Raw genomic sequence first — 12,521 nt, forward strand, 5'->3', positions numbered from 1 at the left:
GGGAGAGTGAGACACGAAAAAGGAAGACAAATCTGCAAAACATAATGGGGAAGTGCACAAGGGCAAGTTTTTCTGAGTGGGGTAAAAGAGTGGAAATGAATTTCATGGGTCAGTGAGAATGAGAATGTGAATGGGAGGATGAAGTGGAGAAATGTTTGAGGGACCGTGTCCTGGAGTGGCGCGACTCAGTAGTGATCATAATATATCTGAGGGCCTTGGTGACGTCATTGTTGATGGTGTCCTGGATGTGCTCTACGATAACAGCCTGGCATTAAAGGGTCATATAGTTATTGGATAGGTGTGTTTTCACTAAAGTCATTTTTGTTTCCTTTACATTTAATTGCAGTGTAACAAAACATACTGTAGTGTCTCGCGTTAGGCTCCGCAAAAAAATTGTCCATTACATAATTAGTGTAATGGCAAAGTACATGTGCAGCTTGTTCCTGTCCCTTCAGAAAAAAAAAGAACTGTTACCCAATCCTGCGATATCACTGCCAATTCGAAAGAATTACAAAATAGTACTGCTGCGTCATAAAAGAAGCTAACATCCCGATGAAAATGCCACATGATCGCAGCTGTGGCATACCTGAATGAAATATATTACAGAAGATATAGAAAGCATGGTATCCCAGGTTACACTCCGTGAGCAATAATAGTACTAGTCGTAGTAGTAGTACTACTACTATACCTCATACCAATTAATCTGGCCAGGCATGTATGGCAACACTGTTCCTGCCGAGATTCTAATTGGCTGGAGGTGTTTGTTCGATTTCGTTGTTGCTAAAACTGATACTCTCTTTATTATCAGATGTGATACTGAGTTTGTCGACAATACAATCGTCAAAAGCAATAAGAAATCCGTTATATACTTATAAACAATGAAATTTTCGTAAGAAGATAGAGATACTGAGTCAACAAAGTATCACAATAGTCCAAGTCAAGGTCAGCATTCGAACAATTCCTTTAAATCTCCGACACTCCGTATTATAAAAGAAAATTAAGAAAACCTGCTTAATCTAAGCGTTGGTATAACACACATTTAAATTTTAAGATCAGTCCGCACCCTTAAATCGTGCCACAACTCTGAATAATTAAAAATTCTAATGAAAAGACTAGTTATGCGGGGAGGGAGGTTTGAAAAAATCTCGAAAAATCAAAGTAGGCTAAAGGAAAACTATTTCATTCTATATCGTCTGTTATCAAAGTAAGGACTGATCTTAAAATTTAAATGTTATACCACCACTTAGATTAGGCAGGTTTCCTTAATTTTCTGTTATATTACGCAGTGTTAGAGATTTAAAGGAATTGTTCGAATGCTGACCTTGACTTGGACTGTTATAATACTTTGTTGACTCATATCTATATTTTCCAACGAAAACTTCATTGTTGTTAAGTATCTAACGGATTTCTTATTGCTTTTGACGATTGTATTATCGACAAACTCAGTATCACATTTGATAATAAAGACAGTATCGGTTTAAGCAACAACGAAATCGAACAAACACCTCCAGCCAATCAGAATCTCGGCAGGAACAGTGTTGCCATACATGCCTGGCCAGATTAATTGGTATGAGGTATAGTTGTGGTACTAGTCGTAGTAGTAGTGGTAGTAGTAGTAGTTAGTGAATGCGGGTCCATTCCACATCATTTGCTTAGATATAAATGCGATATCAGTCCTTCTTATATTTTGCATCGTTTTATAAGTTTTGGAGGGGTATTAACCCCCCTTAAATCTATCTTTGTATCTACAGCCAGGCACCATAATCTCATAATGGGTGATCGTTTGTCTCTTAGTTGTTTGACGGGGAGGGGCGCTATCCCTACGTAAACCCATTTGCTGACACGTAGGAAACACGTATGGGTCGGTTAAACTACCACCCATTATTGTAAATGGTTTCCTGGCTTACAGGAAACCATTTGGCTTATCACTGAATGTAAAGCCATCTGAAAAGGAAAGAATAGTAAAATGTGACAGGAGATATAGAAGTAGGAAAATAGAGAGCAGACACAGAAAGAGTGATAAAGGTGAAGGAAGAAGTAGGCAGCATTACATCAAGTGAGTGGATGATGGTAACCACCACCAACCACCTATAAAATAGTGGAAAGTCTTATATAATGGATAACATTATCAAGGAACCAGAAGAACTGACTTCAGAAGATTCGTTGAAATCAAATGCTAGTTTTCCCCTATTCTGATCGTTTGTATTTTGGGAAGGGCCTAACTCATCCTTAACAATGGGCAGTATTCGCTCCCCAAATATCACATTAGGGATGAGAGTCCATTGTACAGTCGCCCCAAGAAGTGATGGCAGAGTTTCAGATTGCTTCGGTCACTCTACACTGCCGTGCGTTCAATGAAAACAGTGAATATAAGGTAAACATTCAATGCCTTCATCAGGTCATATCAAATAAATTATATATTATATTGAGCTAAGAATGATGTAAAATGAATAACAGGAGGCAGTGATATTAGACGTTAACAGTTACCTTTCCCAATTTGAATGAATGTGAAATGTATTACTCCGCGCGCGGTGGGCAGTAGGCCTATAACTCCATGTTCCTGATTTAATTGTTTCCCAGGATTTCAAATACAGATGCTCTAGTTTTGAAGACCAGTTAAGGAAAATTTTAGTGACTGCAATACACTGCCTTATTTTCAAATGCTATGGTAATGATCCAGCAACAATAAGGATGCCATAACATTGAAATTATTCTACGTAATGATGCCCTACCTGCGGTAGCAGCAAGACCATACTGCCTTTTATTCCGTCTTCCTCTCTCCAGTAAAAATTATAATTAGCAACTTTACTCCCAGTTGATGCAAAATTATTATTAGTTGTAAGGAGATATGACAGATTCTGCCTTTTTTTTCCCTGCACTAAGCAGTAAACAGGACCAAAACATGAGTTCATAAACTCTTGCAATGCAAAACCACGCATTCCTTACTCCATCTTTTAATCTTAATATCTGTCTTTTTAAATAAACTGTAATGTCCTGCTGAACAGAAAATGCTGATTTGGAAGTTTTGAACTCAATGATTTGTTTTATGAACCTCTGCGTTCTATTACTCTTACTAATCGATTATGCACTGAGGATATCAGACTATGACAGAAGTTTGCATTCTGCATGGAGCTCCGACTCTAGGCAAACATCGAGGTTGTTTTTTTTAATACTTCTTTCACCGACAGCCCTCTGGCTTATATTTAATAATCCAGAGATTTATCTTAATGGAAAACTGGCCAAAGGCAATGTAATAACTGCATGTCTTTGAGTAAATGTTATCTCTTTTCGTGCGTGTTGATCGAAACATTTAAAATAGTTTACTGGTTTACGCCGCCTTCCCGCTTTCTGTCGTCGTGCATGCAGACCGTGGAAACGGAAATAAACTACTTGATATTATTCCCTGATATTGTAACGGAAATTATTTTATTAATAATAATTACTAATTTTTATCGTTTATTGAAGCTCCCTTTTGTTGAGTCTTACGCTACTAAAAAATTATTGCGTGTTACCATACAAGATTTGAACTCCGCAAATTATTCATGACTCCCTGAGCGATAATTGTGAAATTTCAATTAGTTCCGTTTAGGATTTCCTATTATCGTAACTAAAAACTGCTTCCTACAATTTTGAAATATACAGGTACATTGGCATTGATTTATTGTTTTTTGTAACAATTTTACGTATTAGGTTTCACCTCGTTGAGATGTAAGGAAGAGTATGTGCACTGTCACTGACCGAAAATTTCTGGATACTCCGCCGTCACTTCTTAGGCCGACTGTACAATAAATACATAGACATCAGAGTTATATCTGTCCTCCTTTCACTATTTACGAGAATTTTTTATTTGGTCTGATCAACTGATCAGGTCACATGCGGGTAAGGGGATGGGTCCATTATGATGTGGAAGGAATAAACCAGCTTTTTTTTTTTTTTTTTTTTTTTTTCCTATCGACCATTGAGGCCGGAGCCCCTGGTCATTAAGGCAAAATATATACATGTATATACATTTACACATATATACATGTATATATGAACATATATATATACATACATACATATATACACACATCCATGCATATGAACATACACACTTTCACGCACACGTACATATATATATATAATAATTTTTATTTTATTATTTTTTTGTAATTTTATTCATATTTTTTTTTTTTTATTTTTTTTTTAACCTTATATTACTTATAAACTAAAATGCCTAATGTAAAGACCCTAAAACTAATCACCTAACAGACAAATCGCTAACCTACACTAAATCCTAAGAGACAAATAAGTAGATCTACACTAATGGTAAAAAAGCCTCGACCAAGAGATCACCATCGACTGCAGATATGTAATGCCTTTCTACATTACATACCTGCACTCATCACCTGGTGACTGTCAGTCGAGGCACAACCTAATATAGGAGACACCAATATATGAAAGGGAACCAGACGAGTCAGGAACATTTCCATATACGTCAGCTGTCGGCCCTAATTAGAATAACTTAAGCAAGATAATATAATGTATTTACATAATTTGTACAAAAAGTGAAGAACCTCGCCCAGCAGACCACCATCGGCTGCAAGTGCCCAGTACCTTTCTATATTGCACACTTGCACTCATCAGCTGGTGACTGTTAGTCGAGGAACGGGGTTTAATGTAAGGGACATCTATATTAGAAATAGATCAGTGGGAGGAGGAACTATTTCAAATATGTCAACTGTCAACCCTAATTAATATTACAATATATACATATTTACCGTTGATAAAAACCATAACCACACAGTAAAAAAGTCACATCACTCTGATCAGTCCGGTCTCTCTCAAAAAAGCCATCAATTTATCAGTCATAACAATGTCCCCATCACCCAGGATGGTGGAAAGGGTGAAGGGGACGTCTGCTGCGCCGCAGTAATTTATAAGTGAAGCACGTTCACGAATAAATCGCCGACAGCGCAGGATGATATGACTGATAGATAACACCGCATCACAGATGTCACAGTGCGGTGGGAAGCGTCTTTCCATATAAGGTTTCATATGTGTTAAAACAGTGGCATTCAGCCGTAATCGTGCCAACACTTTTTCTTCCAGGCGACTGGGGCGGTTGGCGGTGTCCCAGTCGCCCAGGTACGGCTTACAGGTTGGATTATTTAGTCTGGTCCACTGACCTTGCCACAGAAGATTTATTGATTTCTTTCCGAGAGAGACTCGACCGTAGATCACGAGGAACGTCCCAAGTCTTCTCGAGCTCTACAGCCGACTTTGCAAGTAAGTCAGCCTGCTCATTACCGTAGATACGACAATGACCAGGCACCCAGATCAGCGTGAATGACTTGTTGCATTAATGCAACTTATTAACAATGCGGCCCTGGATCTCGTGAGAGTCCGTAGTACAAGATGCAATTGCCTGAAGGGCTGATTTTGAATCTGAAACTATGACAAATGAGTCATGCCTACAATTGAGAGCATAGTCTATGGCTTTGTCAATAGCAAAAAGTTCTGAGGTAAACACAGATGTATGAGTCGGCAACCGATACCTGAGGGCACATTCAGTCGACCACACACTTGCACCCACACATTCACTCGACTTGGAGCCGTCGGTGTAAAAGTGGTGGGACCCCAAGTGACGAATGATGATGTTACGAAACAAGTGGTGGACCTCCGCCTCCGGCGCCTTGGCCTTTGGTGCTGGGAGCCATGTAACATCAACAGTAAAGGCAGGTGGCTCCCAAGGCGCTATATTTTTTAACACCAACTTGTCACAGTCACTGGGGTCCACACCAAGCTCCTGAGTCAGTAAGTGGAGGCGAGCGGCAAGTGGCCGACGCACCCCCCGAAGAAGGTGGTGGTATTGACGCAGGGGGGTACAGGCCACATTGCCGATATTACTTTTCCTAAATGTCCTTACACTATAGGACAAGCCCAGGTGGTCACGGCGAATGCGGAGGGGAGGCACATTCGCCTCCACTTCCATACGAGCCACACGGGTACACCGGACGGCTCCAAGACACATTCGCAAACATTTATTCTGTAGCACATCCAATCCTTTCAGTGTGGCATCGGATGCCGAGCCATACACCTCTGCGCCATAGTCTAGCTTTGATCGAATAAGGGACTTATACACCATTAATAAAGATTTTCTGTCGGCACCCCAGGTAGTACCCACTAGGTACTTGAGGACATTTAACGGTTTATCACAACGAGCAAGCAAAGTATTAACGTGAAGTTTAAAATTCATTCTTCGATCAAAATGAATTCCTAAAAATTTTACAGAATTTTGAAAAGGTACCGCCTGATTATCCAAAGTTAAGCACAAATTAGGTACGTTACGATTAGTGAAGACTATAGCGGCACACTTACGGACGGAAAACTTAAATCCCCACTGCAAGGCCCATTGGTGGACGGAGTCAAGGGCTGCTTGAATCCGCCCAGCCGAAAATTGTGCATTACAGGAAGAGTGCCATATTGCACAATCGTCAGCGTAGAGTGAGTATTTAAGATTCCTCGGGATGGGAGCTGATGACAGAATATCATTGATCTATCTATCTATCTATCTATCTATTGCCAGACGCCTCAATCCCGTTTGGGGTGGCCACAAACAAATCGCCTCCAAGTCGCCTGTCCCCCGCCATTTCACTGCCCTGCTCCCAACTCACACCCCCCTCTCTCATATACCTCTCCACCCCATCCCTCCATCTCATCCTCGGCCTCCCCCTCCCTCTCTCCCCCTCCACCTCACTCATCTAGGCCTACACTCTCTTCGTCAGTCTTTCACCCTCCATCCTCTCCACATGGCCAAACCACCTCAGTGTATTCCTCATAACGCTTCCTATCACATCCACATCCACACCACAACGTTCCTTTATATCCTCATTCGTCAGCCTGTCTCTCCACGTGACTCCACAGGCTCCTCTTAAATAACTCATTTCCACTGCTCTCACTCTTGACTTGTGTCCTTCCAACAATGTCCAAGCTTCACTTCCGTACGTTAGAGTTGGTATCACAATACTGTCATGTAGTAACTTTTTCACTTCCATGCTCACTTCCCTGTTTTTTATCACTGCTTTCAAGGATCATAATACTAAATAAAGTAGGACTAAGCACACTTCCCTGTGGCACCCCGTTTTCCTGTTTAAATATATCCGATGTTACGTTACGGGGCAATTTGACAGAGAAAGTTCTGTCCCTTAAGAAATTTGAAATAAAAACAGGCAATTTTCCTTTTAAACCATAAGCATAGAGCTTCATTAGTATACCGTGTCGCCAGGTCATGTCATAGGCTTTATGGAAGTCCAAGAACACCCCTATCATGAATTCCTTATTGGCAAATGCCTCTGCAATACAATGCTCCAAATTCATTAAATGATCTAGTGAACTTCTGTATTTACGGAAGCCACATTGTTGATCATTTAACAAATTCTTCGACTCTAAAACAAAAAGAAGCCTATTGTTAACCATACGTTCCATGACCTTACATAGACAAGAAGTCAACACAATAGGACGAAATGAAGTGGGATTCATAAGACGACCAGCCTCTTTGGGTATCGGTATGACGTGCGCAAAGTGCCATGAGTTTGGGAACGTTCGAGACGCCCAAATCTCATTTTACAATGCTAACATCTTAATCAGGTTGTCCTGATTAAGATGCTGGATCATACCGTACGTGATGGTGTCTGGTCCAGGGCTGGTGTCTTTACAGGATTTAAGGGCAAGGAGCAGTTCATCTAGCGTAAACTCTTGGTTGTACGGGGAGTCTACGTCTTCTGTGGCAAAGTCTAATATCTGTAGCTCAGCCGTGCGTTTATGATGTTGGAAACGCGGGTCATAATTGGCTGAGCTACTTACATGAGAAAAACTCCTGGCGAGGATGTTAGCAACGTCCACGGGCTCGTCATAGGTGGTGTTATTCACCTGCAAGGTGGTGACAGGGAAGTATGGGCGTTTATTATTTAATAATCTTATAGTGGACCAGACTTTATGTAATGGTGTTGTACGAGTCACCGTGGACACAAAGGACCGCCAGGAGTCACGCTTAGCCCTTATTATTCTCCTTGCCTCAGCCCATGCCTGTTTGTATGCAATAAAATTTTCCTCAGTGGACTGACTATCAAAAATCCTGTATCTCCTATTGCGTTTTCTTAATGCTTGTCGGCAATCCGGCGTCCACCAATGTGCTCTATGCTTCGCATGAACTGTAGAAGTCTTGGAAATAGCAGCCTCAGCTGCGTGTAATATGGAAGTAGTTATATTTTCGACCTTAACATCTATGGTCTCCCCAGATATATCTAAATTGGCGATCCTTGAGAAGGATCCCCAATCTGCTTTCTTATAGTTAAATTTTGGAGGTGGAGGGTCCGAAATGATGTCGCATGTATAAGAAAGACAGATGGGTAAATGATCACTTCCCAGGGAGTCGTCGTAAGGGTCCCATGAGAGATCTTGATGTATTGCAGGGGAGGCCAAAGATAAGTCAATGGCCGAAAAGTTACCAGTACGATCATCTACACGAGTCGCTCTACCATCGTTCAGAAGACAGAGGTTGGACTGTAGTATTAGGTCGGCTACTTGCTCCCCATGACCATCAATCCTCAAGCTACCCGATTGATAGTGATGGGCGTTAAAATCGCCCAACACTAACTTATTCCCAGGGAGATGTTCCACTAGTGAATTTAAAGCATCACTATCAATGGGGCCATGTGGAGGACAGTACAGAGAGCAAATAGACAGATACGTGTTATTAAATTTTACTCTGCACGTGACAGCTTCCAGAGTAGAATTTAGAATCACTTCCGTTTGTGGGTGTGATTTGTGTGTGTAAATGGCAACTCCGTGACCTTCATATCTTCTATATGAGTGGTAGTGTTTGAACTGTGGAGGATCAGGACGATCCTCCAGGCGCGTCTCCTGTAAACAAACAACGTCTGGCCTGTGTATAGAAAGCAAGATTGCTATATTTTGTGACTTATTCCCAATACCTCTACAATTCCACTGTAATAGGGTGAATGCGGCGGTTTAAGATTTTCGTTGGGGGCCAGTGTGCTTCGTCTTTTTTGTCGCCCGCCAGAAGGCGAGCGACTACCGGGGGACCTATCCCGGTGCTTGTTCACGGAAACCTCCATATTATCGTCAATTATGAGGTTCCCTGACTCCCCCGAGGAAGAGCTAACCTTCCTCTCCCTCGCTGGAGTGGGAACTGGAAGAACGTGAGGACGAGACTGTTTTATGAGGGTGGTCAGATTAATCTTATCAGACTTGTCGGGCTTCGATTTTGGCCGCACCGACTGCGAAGGAGCAGCGGCAGCCTGAGAGTAAGAAGTGGTGACAGGGATGTCTGTAAGGGAGTTGGAACGTACAGGGGGTCTAGACTTAGAGGTAGGGCATGTGGCATGTGGAGCGAAGGTAAGGTCAGTCTGTGTCTCCGCAGTGCACATCACGGGACGGGACACAACCGCCGATGCATAGGAGACATTAGGCTTGGGAGTTGCATGCAACTCCTTCACCTTCTTCCTAGCATCGTAAAAGGATATGCCCTCAGTCGCTTTCACTGTGCAGACCTCTTTCTCCTCCTTCCACTTGGGACAAGCCCTAGAGGAAGTGGAGTGAGCATCCTTACAGTGGAAGCAACATTCAGTCTCTGATGTACAGCGGTCAGCAGAATGTCCTACAGTCGCGCACTTGCCACATACTATGTTTGAAGCTCGACAAGCCATTTCGTGATGTCCATAGAGTTGACATTTTCCACAACGAAGGGGGTTAGGTATGTAAGGTCTCACATTAATAATTTCATATCCTACTTTCACATTAGCAGGGAGAGATACTTTGCCAAAAGTCAAAACTACTGTGGCTGTCTTCGTCCTTATGCCTTCCTGGAAACGGGTTATGAATCTCGCCTCTATGACATCTTGCTGAGAAAGTTCCTGTACAATTTCTTCTTCCTCCATAAGCACAAGATCCCTGCAGGTGATAACACCCTTGCAGGAATTCATGGAGTGGGGGATCGTTGTCTGGACATCGTGACAATGGAACTTCCTCAGTTTAAGCAAATCCTTGACCTGAGCTGAATTCATGGTTTTTATGAGGAGGTCTCCACTTGCAAGTTTTTTTCACTTGTTCCACCTCTCCTGCACACCCATCAATCACCTTCTTGATGAAGGGATTGAGGCTGGAGAGGGGAGTGGAACCAACCGCATGAATCTGTACAAACTCGGCATTTTTTACATTGATGTCAAGGCGGGTACGTGTCTGGGGCCGTTCAGTCTGGGGGCAGTCCGTCCGTGCAGCAGTCGGGGGTCGGTCAGGACTACCTCCCCCCCTGAAGGGGGGGGGAGGCAGTTGTGGCGTCCGCCATAGTTACCACTTCCCCCGTGAGGGGGAAGTGGGAAGAAAGAGAAAAACAACCAAGGGAGAATTTGCCCGGGGAAAAAACACCTAGTCTGAGATTACCCTCTCAAACCACTCTCGGGAGGACGTGCCTGTGTGTTACTCACACCCCAGAGTGATCAGTGGGGGGTACACTCCAGAGGTGAGTAAGCAAAGACAATCTCAGTAATTAGATATAGACACCTACTATATCTACTAAGGCCAGGGAGGAAAATGAGGTCTAGCTAACCTAACTTTATTGGAAAACGCCCTAGTGGCGGAGAAAAAGCTAACGCCGGTGAGGCAACCCTGAAGCTAGAGGAGAGCCAGAGAAACACGTCTGAATACTCCGCGACCATGCATAAAAGTCCAGCTCTGTGTCGGGTCCTGTTGCTTATGTCACTGATTGCACTGCGCAGTTGACTCTCGTGCGGTGTGGTGCGGTGAGGATCCGTCCCTTCTCCCCTTTGGGACTAAGATGCGAATGAATGTGTTTGAGTGGATGAGTAAATTGGGAGTGGGTCGTCCTGTCTCGGCTACCTCTCTTTCCTTGGGGGAAGCAGCCTAGGTATATAGACAGATAGATAGTGAGGGAACGGCTGACTCCTCTAAAAATCATGGTTGGAAAATTGAATATAATGGAAGACCTTAGCAGTATCTAGAGGAACTCACCTGGGAAGTTTCATTCAAAACTATTAAATAGCCTAGTTAAGGCACACGGACACACTGAGAGAGAGAGAGAGAGAGAGAGAGAGAGAGAGAGAGAGAGAGAGACTGGATCTCGAGCAACGATATTAGGGGAGTTACCGCAAGTGGAACTATTGTTTCGATGGACTCATAATTCAAGGTAAAAAGGAAAGGTGAAGATGCCTTTACACAGATTTCAACATGTGCTTAATTTATTCATTATCTTACAAATTTAGTGCAAATTGTATCACGAGGTGTATCAGGTGTGAAGAATCTAAGAATGAATAAAATATCCACATACGGTCTGAAACCGTATCATTCGACCACAATCAAAATGACTACTGGAATTAAAGATGTAGTTTATACTCGATATGATGACAGCAGAGTCAGAAGCTCTCCCTCCAGTAACACGTCATTCAAACTTAATTTTCCCTGTCAGATTGAAAGTAAAGAAAATTAATATCTGTATCCGTTCAGAATCAGAAGTTTAGAGTTGTGACCCTCATGGGGTAAAGCAAAAAGTACCCTACACGTCATCCAAGTCGCTTGGTTTCCCGCATTTTGAAAAGTAACAGAGGGGGGTATCAGCCAGCTCCTGACTCACTCTCAAATTTGCCCTTGCGCCGTGTACAGGTGAGTTTCATTACTCTGTTTTCTTCCCTTCCCCCTTGTTCATACTGGCGTTGTAAAAGTTCAGAGATATTATGTGTGCCGTTGTGACCTAAATTGTAATGTTACTGACTCAAATTTGCCCTTGCGCCGTGTACAGAGATGCTGTAAGAACGCCACGTCAAAAACTCCCCTCTAACCGCCATATTGAAACTGCCCTAGGAAAAATTCGTTAGGATTTAAATTGTACACTCACCATTTACATCAAATTAGTGAATAGTTCTTTGATTATGTAATAGAGCAGGGAAGTAGCTTGTGAAAGGAGAATAGTCGTGATTTTATTTTTTCTATGGATACATAATGTATAGGGGTGAACTCGCAAGAGCACTCTGTCCCCAAGGCAAATTCCCTCGCCTGATCTGCTCGGAGAAAGCCTATATGCCCACGAGTGTACTGAATGTGGCGAACCTTTTTATGTTAAGTATCACTGATGTTGGGGAGGAGTGAGATCTAAAGGGTAATATCATTTGATGGTTAACTGAAGTATATGTGCCTGTATAAAATTCGTTGTGGAGAAAATTCGGTGAAATGTGAATAAATAAAAGTGTGATTAAATGAGTGAAAAAATCTAGAGTTCTCTCAAAAGGTAAAGTTTCATATCTTAGAGAAAAAGACCAATTTAAGTTGTCATTTATTAGTAAATTAAATAGTATGATGTAATATGATTTAAAGAAAGGAGAGATATTAGTAAAATTCAGCATTTTGTAAAGTTTATTGAGTTTCACTGTCATTCCTCTCTATCTCTCAAATCATGTATAACTTCTCATAACCCTCGTGCCTTGGTGGGAATTGTTTTCGACCCCTGT

The sequence above is a fragment of the Coenobita brevimanus genome, chromosome 104 (genome assembly GCF_032717465.1).
Source record: "Coenobita brevimanus isolate Jiangsu-jjx chromosome 104, ASM3271746v2, whole genome shotgun sequence".
Taxonomy (NCBI): domain Eukaryota; kingdom Metazoa; phylum Arthropoda; class Malacostraca; order Decapoda; family Coenobitidae; genus Coenobita; species Coenobita brevimanus.